The 17098-nt window shown below is 37.2% G+C and overlaps 1 long non-coding RNA gene across 1 annotated transcript in view; it reads left to right on the top strand.

Annotated features, from left to right (window-relative positions):
- Positions 1–14685, top strand: part of LOC137848517 (uncharacterized) — a 73050-nt gene extending 58365 nt beyond the window's left edge. Inside the window, exon 4 of the long non-coding RNA XR_011091405.1 lies at positions 12156–14685. This is a non-coding gene — a long non-coding RNA (uncharacterized lncRNA). The remainder of the gene's footprint in view (positions 1–12155) is intronic.
- Positions 14686–17098: the final 2413 nt, after the last annotated feature.

The following is a 17098-nucleotide window of genomic DNA, read 5'->3' as shown; positions in this document are numbered from 1 at the left end:
CTATAAGGGCACATTGTTGACTCACATTAAGTTTAACAACAGCAGAAAGCCATGGATACCTCTCTGCAGGGCTGCATTCCATTCTCTTCTCCTCCTGCCTACAAGTACATCCAGTATTGCACCAGCACAGATACAGTCAGGCACTTGCTCTTGTTAAATTTCATATGGTTGGTAACCACACAATGCTCTAATCTATCAGGATCTCCCTATAAGTCTTACCTTATCAAATTTAATTGTTAATACTATTGAAATACCTGTTGGGAGCAATAGAACAATTTAATTTCCGTAACCTTTAAAATAAAATAAGCTTAAATAAACAATAAATGTTTTGCAGAAAATATTTCCCATGCAGATATTCTCCTTAATGTCAATTCAAATCATAATGGTAAGTAACAAGTGCACTTATATTACCATTTTATTTGATTGCAGATTCACTCTTTCAAAGCAAACCTTCTGATAGTTGTCACTTACCAGGCTATGGCTCACATAGTGAAGCAGCGTTGAAGTGATGGATTATAACATAGGTGTATAGTATAGGCATTTAATACACTCGTATTGCTAATGGACATTAAACACATTGGACCAGACTGGAGGCAACCCTCTTGACCTGGCTATAGAATGCTGTTTGCCTTTTACAGTTCTCTTTTTGTCCCCCAACCACCTAATTTTTGTACATATCTGCTTCAAAGGAGCCTCACCCCTTACCAAGTTAGATATGGCTGCTATTGCCATGAGTTAGAAGAAAGTACAAATCTCAATCAGATGGCATAAGGTTTAGTGACCTAGGCAAAATGAACATTCAATAGTTACTCAAAATCTTGGCTACTAAAGTAATAGTTCTAGCAATGATAAATTGGGTGTAGTTGTTTATTTATAAGTTGTTTTCTATGTAATTATGCATGTACAGTTATAGTTTATAACTTCATGCTATACCTGGATTTGGCACTCTAATTTTGTAAAAGATTACCCCAGATGATTACTTACTTTTTTTTTTTTTTTTTTTTTTTTTTTTACATTTATTGCTCATTCATATACACAATTCTTAGTTCACAACAGAATTTTAATTAAAGGTTCTTTTCACTCACAGGGTTGGTGTCTTCTTTAAATGCCCTTTTTTTCAATATTCAGTTTCCCAAGCTCTCCCGAGTCTACCCTTAGTTTTAACAGTGATCTTCAGTTCATACAAATCTATTGTCTTGCCTATCAGAACTGTTCATTTATTCATACCATGCCGTCAGTAGGGCTGAAGCAAAAAAGGACAACCTGAAAGTCATCCTGAAACAGCAGTAACAGATAACAAGTTGGGACAGCCATTATTTTATTACCTAGAGCCATATGTCAAGGAGTAACAAAGAAATCACAATATATACAGAAGCACTGTTGTGCATAGAGTCTGGGGGAGATCTTGAACAATAAGAATTAGTCCTCTGAGTATTTAATCCCAAAAGATGTAAGCAAAAAAACCCTGCCAACTGGAAAGACTTTATATATCTGCCTGCATTCTGCCGGGCTAGATACAGCCAACAATCTTTTAATCTTCTTCCTGAAGGATACTTTGAAAATTTACCAAATAAGCATTGCAGTGTGGTAGGAGCAGAGAGTGTATGGGTGTGGTGAGGGGCAGGTAGAGAAAGTAAATTGAAGAATTAAGATACATTGAACAGCAGTAGTGTTAACATGAGCATATTGCAAACAACTAGAAGATCAAATGGTGATCATTGTTTGACAGGAACACTGGAAACCACAGCCTAGATTTCTATTGCTTTTAATTATTTAGAAGTATAAGCATATGAAGTTGAATGCTAATTTTGGTTATGACCTAATAAATGTGCTAAATATTTTTCTTTTTTTCTTTCTTTCTTTCCTTGCTGTACCTTTTGTACATGCACACTGTGTGCATACATACAGTTGTATCTAGCTGTGTAATCTGATTATAGCTGGAACCAATTCCTTCCAGAGCACCTTTCTTTGCTATAGGGGCAGATAATACAGCCTCAGCCACTTATACGTCTCTTACTGACTCAGAGGGACTATTCTTTTGCTCAGTGGGAATTCTTCAAGAAAGGCTCCCAAGCAAGCTCTAACAGTGTCCCAGGAGTTTATCGGGCATTTATTTGTTCCTTCATCAGAGTAGCTATTCTGTGGAAGATGTAACCAAGATCTTGAGATTACCTCCTTCTGCCTCACCGCTACTACCCAGCACTTGAAGCATCTGTGATCCTCACTGGCTGGGCAGCAATACCTGCAGTGAGCTAGCTCACAGGGCTTGTGAAACAAAAGGAGTTTCTCTAAGCAAGCTTATCTGCATTAGCAGCACTTGATTCTAGATAGTTGCAGTGCACCAACAATTCAGACTAAAAGAATAACAGTGGCTGAGCAGAACAAACTTCCCACTGTGAAGCAATTATAGTGCTGTTGAATGGCTGATTGCTTGTGTGTGGTCCCCTCGGCTCCCTGATGTGGTGTGCTTATAGTCTTGCAATTGGATAAAATAGATTGGAATGAGTGCTGTCATATAGAACTGCCAGCTGTTCCACTGTTAATAAAGACACTATTTAGCTATTAATACATCCCATTCTTCTCTGCTGTGCTTATTCAAACAAAATATCTTTGTTTGTAGAGAGGGTGTGACTGCACCTGTTCTGGATTCAGGAATCCATGGCCTGTGAGAGACCCCTTGATACTCTTAAACAACAATGCTAGCTTCCAGCCAGAGCTCTGCACAAAAAACAGACAGAATGGGCTTGCTTTTCCAACAGATCTAGCAGACAATGTTCTAAAAATATACCAGCTTTGGAGTTAGTTTCCTACTGCCTGGGCTTTTGCCTTTATTCATTAAACCAGCTAATTCATTTTTAGTATGGGGACCCTTTATCAGCACTCACATTTTAATTGTTAGTAGTTCACAGGAACGAAGACTAAACTGCCAAAATATATAGAACTTAAGGGGATTGACTATGTCATACTTTGTATATGAATTTAATGGACAGTTAAAACTTGATTCCTTGCATTGTGAGGGAATGGAAGAGAGGGCCAAAATTTTATTCTAAGATCATTTTCTTTTAAGATTATTGAAGGCAGCTGACTTTCATTAAAAATATTTCCATTACAAATATTTATTTTTAGAATACATGGAATTCCTACATGGACTCATAATAAACTGTATTTTGTTGTGTTGGTAAAAAAATATATATATATGTGTGTATTACTCTCTCTCTCTATATATATATATATTATGCTAAACCTGTCTTTAAACAATAAAAACAACAAAGCATACTGTAATAGCCCCAAAATGTCATATCAGAAATTTATAGTGATATATAGGTAGCGCTTTTTTTTTTTTTTTTTTTTTTTTTTTTTTTTTTTTTTTTTTGAGCCTAGATAGTTATTAATAAGCCTAGAAGCAGGTGAAGGTCATAGGTGGCTTGTAATGATACTAGGTCCTTCATTTGGCTCTACTAATGACTTGCAATTTGAACTTGGAGAACGTCTTTCTTCTTTTTTTTTTTTTTCTTCTTTCTCCACAGAAAAATGTTGCCGTTATCACCCAGCTAAAATGTGGGAGAAATTCACCATGACTGCTGTAGGTGGTTACCTAAATCATAGACAGCAAGCACATTCAGCTATTCTTCTTTTGCGTTGAGATAGACCAATGATAAATACTCTGAAAATCCCTTGCCTTCCTAAGACAAGGAGTTTGGAATAAAGTGAGAAAGTAGCTCCCTAATATAATCCCATTTCTAAAGCTAATTTGTAGCATGTTAAAGAAATGGCTCTATTAATTTTAATTAATGAGTAATGCTTTTTAATGTAATAACAGTGTACTAAAAATCAGCCCAGACCTTGGATCTGCAACTGGCTGTGATAAAGGGTGCTAAAGAATCACTTTTAGATCTTATGTAATGTCTTCAAAATTCAATTCCAAAAGTCAGTGCTGATGATGTTGATGATTACTTTAGAGGACACTGATTAAGGTTCTCTCTCTCTCTCTCTCTCTCTCTTTTTTTTTTTTTTTTTTTTTCTTTTTTTAAATGATCTGGCCTGGTTAAATGAAATACCTGTATGGAAATACTGTACATTAATTGTACTTTTGTTTAAGCCTAGGGCCTGGTTCCAAATACACAGTTAGATATATTAATCCTCTGAGAAATCTACATATAAGTGCCTTCCATACAGCCAAAGTGAATTTTGGGATACTATCAAGAAAAAAATGTGTATGTGTTCAAATTCACTAAAAAAAGCTATTTTGAGGTAATTTAAAAAGTTAAAGCTAAAACTATGTTGGTTTTTTTGTTTGTTTGTTTATTTTTTGTTGCTTGTTTATTTGTTGTTATTGTTTTAAGTTTAGAAAAAAAAAAATGTTTGTACTTGCCTAAAGTACAAACAATCATCATATTTTGAAGGTTTAATATGATGATTTCATGTAGTTTTAACACAATGTTTCAAAACTGAATAGGAAAAAAAATGACTAAGAATTTTGCTACGGTGCTTACCCGCTAATTGTCAGCAGAATAATCCAATATTTCTGAATCCCATAGCTCTGGCAAGAATTCAGTTTATCCTCTAAAATTACCAAGTGCCTAAACTGGAAGGATATTAAGTTGAATATTTTTAAGAATCTATTTCTTTAACTCATTCCCTGTCCTGGTTTCATTTTTGACTGCAAATTTTGAGGGTACATGGTTGCAAAGGGCTTGGGAAAGGTGGGCACAGCTCTGTATTTGGTGCCCATAGAGTGGGTAGGCATCTGTCAATGCCAGCTACAGCTCTTGACTCTGTCCCACTCTTTATGAATAAATCTGAGGAAAATAATCTCATCTCTGGAGCACTGTTTCCCATATGTATCTGAAAACGATAAGCAATTGAAAAGACAAACCTGTTTATTTCTTTCATCTGTCTTCTCTGTTTAGGTGGGAGGCTCTTCTGGTCAGAGGCTGTTCCTTACTTGAATTTGTATAATAATGAGTGTAATTAATAGCTAATTACATTTGAATTTCTCTGTGTCAGTATAAGTAAACAGACAATAAAATAGATGATAAAAAGTTCTTCATGCCAAACCCTGATTCATCTTTTTCAGAAGAAAAAGTAGTGCCGATAATTCAAAAATCATTCAAAATTGCCTAGGTAATCATCTTGTCCTCCTCAACTTTTCTTTACAGTCTATGGGAAAATAAAGAACAGCAAATGCATTATTTTGTGGGCTGTAAAAACAAACAAACAAAAAAAGTTAAAAAAAATAGGGAGTTAAATGAAAAAAAATATATAAATATGCATAATATAAATATGTAGCATGATCTTCCTTTTCCTGCTGAGGAAATAAAGCACTTGAATTTGTCCATCCAGTGTAATTTCAGTATTTCACTGTTTACAAATATAATCTATCAGTCCACTTGTTGAGGTTTGCTTTCTTGATATGCTTTTTTGTTAAACAAAGCCCATGAAATTTTTAAACAAAGACCTTTTGTGATGTGAATAAACAGAGAACAAAATGAAAGGAATCTGTGCTGATGACTTGTGGAGGTTACATTAAACACATTTATTCTTAGTTGCAGATTGTGCTTATGTGTGAGTCTCACAGTATAATTCTGCACTCAGTCCTGCTCTTGTTAATCAGTTTTTACTCTGATGTAAATGCTTTCACTTCTTGGAGTTACTCCTAATTCATAACAATGTAAGCAAGAAGAGATCAGGCCATGAGTGTTTTTCCCATATCTGTAACTTGTCAAAAGATAACAGCTGAAGAATATTATCATCTCTAAGGGACTGAAGCAAATATTTGTAAATGTTAATATCTTGAGAGAAGATGAGATTTTACTTATCCTAGAGGCATTTGTTTGTAACATTGACACATAATAATAAACCCCACAGTGAATGATAAAATAACATATACAAATTCTGACTTTCTGAATGTTTGTTTGCCAAATTGGCAATGAGATGATGGATAAACCAACAGCCTTAAAACATCTGGGATTAATCTTTAAAAAGGATCTAAATCTGTTCCAGTTGATGTTGGTTGTAGAAACCCTGTGACTACCTTGAAGGTGAGCAGGAATGGGGCACATTTTAGTATTTTCTGTTTTACTTTAGCTTGACTGTAAGATTTTCAGAGGACCTCAGTGGACTTCATCTTATGTTCTTAGCTAAACTGCACAGCATCAAGCTGTGGTGTTTGTCTCTCCATGCTGTATTACTCGAGTCTCAGAGAGTGGTTTCTGAATAACCAAATGTGACAAAGCCCGATAAAATGAATGTGAATTCCAGCAGTAAGACAAATTATATGGTGTAACTGTTGTTAAGGTACAATTTCGTTTGTGAGTAACTGGACTTTTCAACTCAGTATAATATGGCCTGTTGTGGAATGTGAGAAAAGGAGAATGTGAAGGTGCCCCCTGTTTGTTATTGTTTGTTTGATTCTTTCTGTTGGTGATGGCGTTTTGTTGTTGTTGTTGTTTGTTTGTTTAGATACTAAGTTCAACATTTTAATGACAGAGTCTCCATGCCAACAGCAAGAATTTCAAACCACTCTTCAGTATCATAGAATCATAGAATGGCCTGGGTTGAAAAGGACTTTAAGGATCATCTAGTTTCAGCCCCTGTGCCATAGGCAGGGACACCACCCACTAGATCAGGTTGCTCAGGGCAGGTCATCTAACCTGGTATTAAACACCACCAGGGATGGGGCATCCACAGCTTCTATGGGCAACCTGTTCCAGTGCCTCACCACCCTCTGAGTGAGGAACTTCCTTCTAACCTCAAATCTAACTCTTCCCTCTTTTAATTTAAAGCCATTCCCCCTTGTCCTATCATTATCTACCTAAGTAAAAAGTCCTTCTCCATCCTTTTTATAAGACCCCTTTAAGTACTGAAAGGCTGAGATGAAGTCTCCCCAAAGCTTCTCTTCCGTAGGCTGAAAAGCCTGTTTTCTCAGCCTGTTTTCACAGGAGAGGTACTCCAGCCCTCTGATCATCTTCACGGCCCTCCTCTGAACACACTCTAACAGCTCCACATCCTTCTTGTGCTGGGTGACCCAGCCCTGGATGCAGCACTACAAATGAGACCTCACAAGGGCAGAGCAGATGGTGGACAATTCCCTCTCTCAACCTGCTGCCTACCCCTCTGTTGATGCAGCCTAGGATGCAGTTGGTCTTCTGGGCTCTAAGCACACACTGCTGGCTCATGGTGGTCTTTTTGTCTACTAGAACCCTTAAGTCCTTCTCTGCAGGTCTGCTCTCAGTGAGTTCTTCTCTCAGACTGAGTTCATGTCTGGGATTGCCCCAACCCAGGTGCAGCACCTTGCACGTAGATTCATTGAACCTCATTAGGTTCATGTTGGCCCACTTCTCAAGCTTGTCCAGGTCCATTTGGATGACATCCCTTCCTTCTGTTTTATCAACTGCACCACTCAGCTTAGTGTCATCTGTAAACTTGCTGAGGATGCACTTGATCCCACCATGTTGTTAATAAAGATATTAAACAGTACTGTTCTGAGGACAGATCCCTGAGGTACACCGCTTGTCACTGGCCTCCACTTGGACACAGAGCTGTTGACTACAAATGTCTGGGTGTGTCCTTCAAGCCAATTCCTTATCCACCTTCTATTTATGTAGAAGGTGAGAGAGAGAGCGTAATAACAGGTATAATCCTGGTCTGAATTCATCTATTATCACTTCTTCTGTTTCTCCTGACCTCAATATAGGAGTGCAACCAGGCTTTTTAATCTCCCTTGTTGTACCTGCTCCTTCAGTCATATCGGGAGCTGACTGAACTGCTCATCATGAACAATTTATCAAGTCTGCTGAGGGGATTTTTTTTTTTTTCAGAAAGAATCAGTGAGTCAGAAGCCAGGCAGCAATTTCTAAATATTACCCAAGCATTTACAAATCTAATTCAGGACCCCATGACTCTTGTTTCTAAGTGTTCACGCCACATTTAGAAACAGGACCTACAATTTTACCCCATCCTGTTTCTCACTTCAGAATAGGAGTTGAGTACGAAGCTTAGCTTTATTTTTTTTAGTTTTGTTTTCTAATTTATTGACAATGTATGCATTTAATAACTATAAAAAAGGAGGGAGGGATGAGCTATGAACTGCTCATTTTTGAGTGTCTAACGAATGGTTAGTCACCTCATTCTGTGCCATGGTTTTTAAAATCATTTGAAAGGGCTGCAAGTTCCACAAGGAAGCACTGGGGTTTGTGTCTCCCTGGTAGAGGATTAGAAGCATTTGACAGAGGCAGAGAAACATAAAAAATATTAAAGCAAAGAAAATTGTAATGGAGTTAAAATATTTTCCTGTACTCTTTTCATGTCTTCCTGTTGGCTGGTTTCCTGGAATCTAGTTTTAAAATACCTGGGCTCCTTACAGGCTGAAAGAGAGAGGAAGATATAAGCCTGATTTATTGGCTGTCTAGCAGACTTTACTTTCAATTTTCTCTTGTCACATTTCCAATGAGTAATTGGCCGTCCTAAATATAGGATGACCAGGTAGGCACTTTCAGCATCTGTATGCTTGCTTGTCTGATAAAGATAAAGTTCATGGATAAATGTTCTCCCATGTGCATTTGTATCAGATATTCTCAATTAAAAGTTTCTACCTAAGGTCTCGTGTATAATAATAATAATAAAAACAACAACAACAACAACAATAATATTTTTTAAAAAAAGAAAAATCAGAAAAGTGAGCAAAAGATAATCTAAATGTTCCAGATCCAAGTTTTTTCTCAGAAGTCTCTATTACATCAGTTCTACCATTTGTGTAATTTGAGCTTTATTCATTTTTCTCTTTCCATCAGGGAGCAAGAACTCTCCCCAATTTATTACTACCACTTTATCAACTAAATTTTGTAGAGTTCGGTATTCCTCAGATTTTCAATTCCCATATGGACCTTCAGACCTCATGTTAGAAAAACAGATAAAAACACAAAAGACCACAAATAATATTTACTCTGAGATTTTAACTCTTTTGACATTTCCATCCATTTTTTCAATTTTTCTTTCTTTTCTGCCTCTGCCTCTGCACTATCTTCTACTCTGCAATATCTTCTCCTCCTTTGAATTCTGATTTTTCTTGTATTTTTTATTGTATTTTGCTGGCACCGTTTTCTGTACAGTCCTTCACAAGTTCATTCTGCACTCATTTAATGACATTAGTCCCACTAGGGCACAATACAGTTGCAAAATCCAGTCTTCTCCTCTTCCCTAATTCTTCCAGAGCAGTTTCTTCCTCCCTCCCTCCCTCTCTTTGATTTCTACATCTAGTCACATCTTCCCTCCTGCTACTCCCATTTTCCTTTCTTCCTATATCACGGAGTCTTCAATATTCATCTTTGTTCCTTGCTTCCTGTGATCACCCTTCACTTCTCAAAATACTTGACCAGGAGACAATGAAAAAAATCATGAAACTTGATGGAAGCAGCACATTAAGACAGAAATGAAGGACACAGAGAGAAAAGGAAGGAAAGAAGGAAGGAAAGAAGGAAGGAAGGAAGGAAGGAAGGAAGGAAGGAAGGAAGGAAGGAAGGAAGGAAGGAAGGAAGGAAGGAAGGAAGGAAGGAAGGAAGGAAGGAAGGAAGGAAGGAAGGAAGGAAGGAAGGAAGGAAGGAAGGAAGGAAGAAAGGAAGGAAGGAAGGAAGGAAGGAAGGAAGGAAGGAAGGAAGGAAGGAAGGAAGGAAGGAAGGAAGGAAGGAAGGAAGGAAGGAAAGGAGGGAGGGAGGGAGGGAGGGAGGGAGGGAGGGAGGGAGGGAGGGAGGGAGGGAGGGAGGGAGGGAGGGAGGGAGGGAGGGAGGAAGGGAGGGAGGGAGGGAGGGAGGGAGGGAGGGAGGAAGGGAGGGAGGGAGGGAGGGAGGGAGGGAGGGAGGAAGGGAGGAAGGAAGGAAGGGAGGAAGGAAAGAAGGAAGGAAGGAAGGAAGGAAGGAAGGAAGGAAGGAAGGAAGGAAGGAAGGAAGGAAGGAAGGAAGGAAGGAAGGAAGGAAGGAAGGAAGGAAGGAAGGAAGGAAGGAAGGAAGGAAGGAAGGAAGGAAGGAAGAAAATAGCCAATGCATTGTGAAGTGGATTTAGTCTGTACATTTCCTATTTCTATCCATCTGTCCAAAACAATTCAATTCTGTTTCAACTACTGCTGTTGTGCTATTTATACTATACAGGAATGTGGAAGAGAATAACACATATCCCCATCAGGGTGCATTAGTTATACAGTTTCCACAGCACTCACTAGAATTAACTGCTCTCAAGAAAACATAATGCTGAAGAATTAAAATTCTTTGAAAGTTGGTAACTTTATATTTGATCAACACTTGCATGCTTCTGCCCTATCATTAAGTTTCTTTATCTTGTGCTATGCTGTGCCAAATTTTTTTAATTTGTAACTTATTCATATGAATCAAAAGCTTTTGAGTATGTTTGACAAGACTTCTTTAGCAAAGTCATTAAGAGACCTCTTCAGAGGTAGAAGTTATTCAGATTATACACAAAACCTCTTGTGTACATGTAACAAAAATTTTCTCCCTTCTCTCTCTCTCCTTTCTCCTATTTTTTTTTTTTTCTTCTTTGGGGGGGGGGGGAAGGTATATGGGGAAGAAGTGTTCTATCAACTAAATATAGAATAATGCAATAAACCAACACATTCCTGTAAGTAATGGATGTTTCCACTTCTGTGCAAAGCAGTGCCACTCATGGGGTTATAAAACACTGAAAATGGAAATGTAGCCTAAGGAAAAGTTTTGCATTCTAAGATCAAATGTTATCTTAGAGACCGTGGATATTAAAAAGACAACATCTTTTCAAAGAAGAAGCAAGACAAAAGTCTTCTTCCTGCAGAAAAAGACAAGTAAAGGTAGAAGGTATGAAGTCACTGAGCAACCTGTCTAGAAGAAAAAGGTTAAAAAGCTGAACAAAATGCTTGAAGGCAGAGAGAGGCATGCAGCTGCCATTATCTTACTGATTTCTTTGTGTTACAATTCAGGCCAACACCATTTGTTATAGCTGTGTTAAGAATTGCTTTTAAAAAATAAAAATTAAAAAAAATGAACGGAAAGGAAAAAGAATAGAGGTCTGAATTGGCCTTTTTTCCCCCTCTTCTTTCTAGTCTCCAAAGAGGTGAAAAAACAGACCGCATTTATGAGGAAAAGTGTGGTTTTTCTGCCCTTATTTTGGGCCTGAGTAAAACAAACTAGTGTGGTCTGAACTAACAGTTCACCAAACCTTCTGTGTAGATAAGGGGACACAGCTCGTTGTCAAGTGTTCCAGCTTAAAACAAACATTAATTTCCAGGGTGGGTGAAAAACTGTTGGCTCTAGATTTGAGCTTGTTGAATCAGATGTCTTTTCAAGATGGTATATTATCTGTGGAGTGTACTTTCTTTCACTTTTCACATTAAAGAATTATTATTCAAATAGACGTGGTGAGAGTAATAAGTAGCAATTAAAATGATCTTGTATTCTACGGATTCACTGGGACGATTGCCCACGCTGCCTGTTTCCCTGGCAGACTAATTCCTACCAGTGAAATATTTATTCCAATTGCAATTTAAAAATAAATAAGCAATATCTATTAAAGATTTAGCAAAGAAACCAGCATGCACATTTACAGCATACAACAGTATGTGAGATACAGATGAATCTCTGTGCTTGGATCAGGTACTACCTCAGATGTGCAACAATTTCTAGCACATGCTATCTTTTCTGATGGCTACCTCTGTAAGTCTGATTTCTGTCATGTCAGCAAAATGCACATGCAAACCACATCTGTAAAATGTTCCCATGGCAGTTTGAATGGTACTCCTTTCAGCTATGCTAAAAAAGAAGTCCACAGTGGCTACCAAATTTGGTACTGGCATAATCCTGTTGCAGCTAGCAATGCTGCAGTAAGCTGACTGCTGGATGTGAGTACAAGGACAAAAACTGTGGGAGCAAGGAAATCTGACAAATGGCGGGGTGTTGGGGGGGGGGGGATAGGGGGGAAGGTTCAAGAGTGCTTAAAACACTCTTATGCACCTGCCAGGTGTGTGGATACATGCGTGTTATGGCCGGCTGGGCTCACAGCAGGATGGCCACATGCTCCTGGAGCTGCTCATGAAGGTGTCTTGCACCCAGTGGCAGCCCAGTGTCCATGCACAGGGCCAGCTGCATGTTGACCCTTCTGGACTTGCTTGTTTACAGCCCTGTGAAGCCTGGCCCCACAGAGTGTTTCCTGACAGCTCCTCAGCTCCCTGGCAGACCTTTGGGCTCATTCACGGTGAACATGGTAGTAGGTATAAAGGTAAGGAAACCAGGGGATGGCAGCAAAGAGGGCTTGAGTTGCTGGCTGATGTCTTGAGCAGCCTTAATAATGAAGCTTGAAAAGGGTTGTGTCCAAAATTTTAAACAAATAAGCACTATTGTGCCTGATACAGATACATAATTATAATCAGCTTATTCAGGGATTGGTAGTATTCATCATTGGTACTATTGTAAATTTGTACTGTTGCAGATAGGAGTCACACAGCTTGGGGCCTTGTACCTTCACCTATTGTTTTCCCTGTGTTATGATAAATTTTCAGCAACACTTGATTAAAACTGCCAATTTGTTGGGTATAAAGAAAATCTCTCGACACTACCAGGACTAATTACGTTGTCCTTGCCAAAGGGGTAGTTGAATAATTGCATGCGATTATTGCACAGCTATGGTGCTTTTCATGTCAGTGGCAATGCAATGAAGATTGATTCCTTTTAATTAATCATTCAAAAATAACCCCTCGCATCATTCCCCAAATAGGAGCAAATATGTTCCTACATCTTTCTTCCGAAAGGCTCCTGTATGCAATTGGTTCCCTGATGAGATAGCACTGCAGTGCATGTGTGCATGTCCTAGATAGGAGGGCCTGCTTTGTAATTATTTCGTGATCCATGTCTTCTTATTCTATTATCTTATACTTGAATATGCTTTATAATTTTGATAGCCACAAACATAAGAGCATAGCAGGAAAAATTAACTTTTACTAATTGAACTCTGGACAATTCATGAAAGAGTGTCACCAACTCTGATCTCATTTATATTTTCCTACTATTTCCTTGTCCCTGAATCTAGTAGTCTCATGTAATCATGCAGCATTACATGGTAAAATTCTTTATTGTAGGAAAATATTGTCTCTATAAAATATTTAGAAGTCATCAGCCACATCCTGCCATAACTACAGTTCTCACTAAATATCTATATTCACAACAGAAGTTAACAACTTGTATTTATTTATTTTATATATCCATTTATACTTTTATTTTCTAAAGACTATAGCATTCTCTTATAAGAAAAGTGATTTATCATTTAATTCTGTTTCTATAGTGATATTAAATTCTCAAATAAACCAATGGGATGATTATCTTTTAAATGGATCAACTACTTATAATTTTTGATGATAAAATATTTGTGCATCTTATGAAACTGTGAGGAAATGATAAATAAAGATACATATGATAATGTTTCTGAAAGATCTAAATTGTTCTAACATATTTTGTAATTTGAGACTTGGAAAAAAAAAAAAAAGGTTATCACTTTATCCACATTATAACATTATAGTGTCTGTTTGCGTCAAAACCTACACGTGGTTTCCATAGTACTGCTAAGAAAAGGTTTATGTTTGTGCATAATTATAACAGCTAAGCTGTTATATAACTACAGGACATGCATAAAAGTCTTTATGCACCTAAGATATTAAACCCGAATCATTGTTCATATTGTTTTATTGTACTGCTTACATGTGGTGGGTACTATTCATCACTTTGCTTGCAAGCATGTTCAATGGCAATGGCTCCTGCATGTTGGAAGACGTGTACAACAAGGCCAGTGGGTTGTGGATTTGCAAAGTAACAACCATTTGATTTAGTAGAGGCTGCTGGGATAAGGGTGTAGGTACTGGCCAGATAACTTCAACATCCTACAATATACTGCTTATGGAGGAATACAGTACAGTGGGATTTAAAATTACCTTGTTGCCAAATACAGTCTCTAAAAAATACAGCCATAGAAAAGACTTCAAGCCACTGTTGAAAGCACAAACTAAACCACCTTTGTCTGACACAGCGGGAGTCCCTGTGAATTCAGCAGGCCAAAATCAAATGTCTGCACCTATGTATGCAGTCCTTGTCAATCACTGCAGGCAGAGGCTTGTTTGTCAGAGGGAGATTTTCTCTGTAATTGCAGACGGTCTTGGAAACTTGCAGATGCTTCTGCAAGCATCCTTGGCTTCTGGTCAGGATCCCACAGGTTCAGTACAGCCTCTGTGCATACCAGACCATGAAGAAACCATCTAGAAGTGATTCTTCTTTAATGACCCCAGAGGCTAGAAGAACCTCCTGCTTTGAACTGAAGAAGGTAACAGTTTATCTCTTTACAGACACCTATGAGAATGGTTTAACCATATATAATGTATTAAATTTGTTGTTGGAAACAAGTGCTTGGACATTATCCATGTAATGTCAGAAAGGAAAATAATGTTTTACTGCTCTACTTTCTAGTTTACCAAGCCATCTCTCTAGGGAACCTATTTAGTAGAAAGAAGTACACAAAAGAGAGGTAGCACTGAATGTAGATGTTATAAATTCCTCTGGGGTTTAAGAAGCTGAACCACCTATTTCATTCCTGCAAAAGCTGGTTTCTCTATATGCTGATTGCACATTCATTCTTTAATCTTTATATGTTTAAAGCTTTTTTTTTTTTTAAAAAAAAAAAAAAATTATCCTGTAAATTGTTGAACATTTGCAACAGATATAGAAAATCACAGTTGGAAATCTGCTAACACTATGAAAAAGTAAATTGGAGCCACGGCAGGAAATAAACTTTATATATAAGGATTTGAGAGCTCACCAGAATACAAGAGTGTATATTGTGGTAAAAGACACTGTGCTGCCTATAAACTCTGTTTTAGAAAAGAACCTCAGGTGGACTAATACACTGGCAGCAATTAATATTAGATTTGCACAGTTTATGAAGCAGAACTACATATTTTGAACAGGATTTCCTGGGAATTGGACTTATGAACACCAGAGCTGTTGACTGGTTGAAACATTTATACATATATAAATGTATATAAAATGTATATATATTATATATATATATATATATATAAAGCTTTCTCTTTTCTTTTCTTGTGGCACAAAGGACTGTCATGGTACAAGTTCTTACTTTTGGACCCTGCCTGCCAAATGAAGGCTTCAGATAAAATGAAAAAGCAAGCAGTCCCATTTAATTAGGTATACATTTTTAATGGAAAAGAATAAACCTCCATACCACTGCTGTGTTTCCTTCTGGAGCATGTTATTAAGACTAATAAGGCAATAGCCTCAATATAGTGACCTTAGATCATACCTCCACATGAGATGATTCAAATTTCTTTGCAAGTTTTTAGTTGTGTACAAATCTCCAAACTGTATTTGCTTTGTTTCTGATAACCAAGATTGCTAGTGTAGCTGTAATATGAAAATTCAGGTTTGTGACAAAATATCTACAGAAATGTAAGCCAAAGCATAGAAAAAACTGCATCCTTTTTGTAGGATGAAATATGGCAGATGACGCTTTGCAAGAAGGGTTCTCTCTGCTTTGTGTAAGAGAACTCGAGTATGCTGTTCACATCTTGAAGATTTACTTCCATGATACTACATTCCTTGATAGCATAGAATGTGAGTAGTTCATGGTGCCTCTTATAGATATTCTCATCTCACTAACATGAGCATGACAGAAGTGCAATTTTCTGTATTCTACAGTGGGGGATCTGTTGCTCAAAAAGATAAGTGACTTGCTTTAGGTCACTTAGCAAAGTTGTTGTAGATCAGGGCTTTGTGTTCAGGTACCACAAGTCCTGGACCTACAACTTTTCTTGTTCTCTTTTTGACCTCATAAATTTTGGTTTGCCCTGTTAGTAGCCTAATACACATAAAAGTGGCAGCTAACACCTCTAGCCAAGCCATTCTTCCCCATGTGGACAGCAAAATCTCTTGGTCATTGGAAATGCCTGAAATGGGAATGGGATCATGCTCCCACTTCATCCCTTTATGATGTTTTAATGATCTGATTACCTTTTACATTCTGATTGTTGTGCTGTAGCAAGTGCTACTGGGGCAATGAATATGCTGGATTTTTCCACCAAGGTTAAATATCTATCTGTTTCATCTTCAGATCATGACAGAATAAGAGAAGCCAAGGATTAACTTTCACAAATAAAGAATGCTTTACCTATATAGTCACTTACTTGCTTTCTTGCATCCAAAAAAAAAAAAAAAAAAAAAAAAAAAAAAAAAAAAAAACAGAATAAATAGGAAAACACTATTGAATTAACATATGAAAAACAAATGGATTTTCTCTATCACTTCTTTGGACTAAGATATCTCTCATTTTTTTGCAAAGATGAATTTTAGGTGCCAAAGCAAGTGCACAGGAGTGAAGAAAAAGCAGTTTAAAAGCTGGCTATACTTTCTCTGATCATCCTTGTATCTACATTTATTAAGAGAATGACAGAAAGTAAAACTCTTCTACATTTGCCAATAAAAAGAATTTGGCAGCTGTGACTGAAAGGTATTTTCAAGTCAATTAGATCAACATTTTTCTTTGGAAAGTGCAATGTACATGGCTGATAATGACATAAAATATCTATCTTTTGACCCTTTATTTACAACATTGTGCCAAGTTCTAAATGTAATATAACTCTTAGCTTTTGGTACTAGACTTGGAATTACTCCTAAGCAAGATATGACTCTAAATTTGCCACACTGATGTGTATTCACTGAGTTCAATTAAATAATTCCTGGCTTACACACCCACATGTGAGGTCAGAATCAAGAGAGCAGTTCAAGTGAAAAACCTAAAAGATGGCTGAGATATATTGTGGGACAACCACATTAATAAAAAGGTGTATATATATATATATATATATATATATATATATACCTTTTTAATATATATACTTTTTTAATATATATATCTATTTAATATATATATATTTAATATATATATATATACTTGTGTGTTCGGGACTTAAAGATACCTCAGTTTCACACAGGTATAGCCAGCTGTCTGTGTTGTGGGAATGTTCTGCCTTTTTCATTTCTGGGGAATTGAAGTACTGAATGTACAA

The sequence above is a fragment of the Anas acuta genome, chromosome Z (genome assembly GCF_963932015.1).
Source record: "Anas acuta chromosome Z, bAnaAcu1.1, whole genome shotgun sequence".
Lineage (NCBI taxonomy): Eukaryota > Metazoa > Chordata > Aves > Anseriformes > Anatidae > Anas > Anas acuta.
The sequence above is the reverse complement of the archived record's forward strand: the minus strand, read 5'-3'. Positions and strand labels throughout refer to the sequence as shown.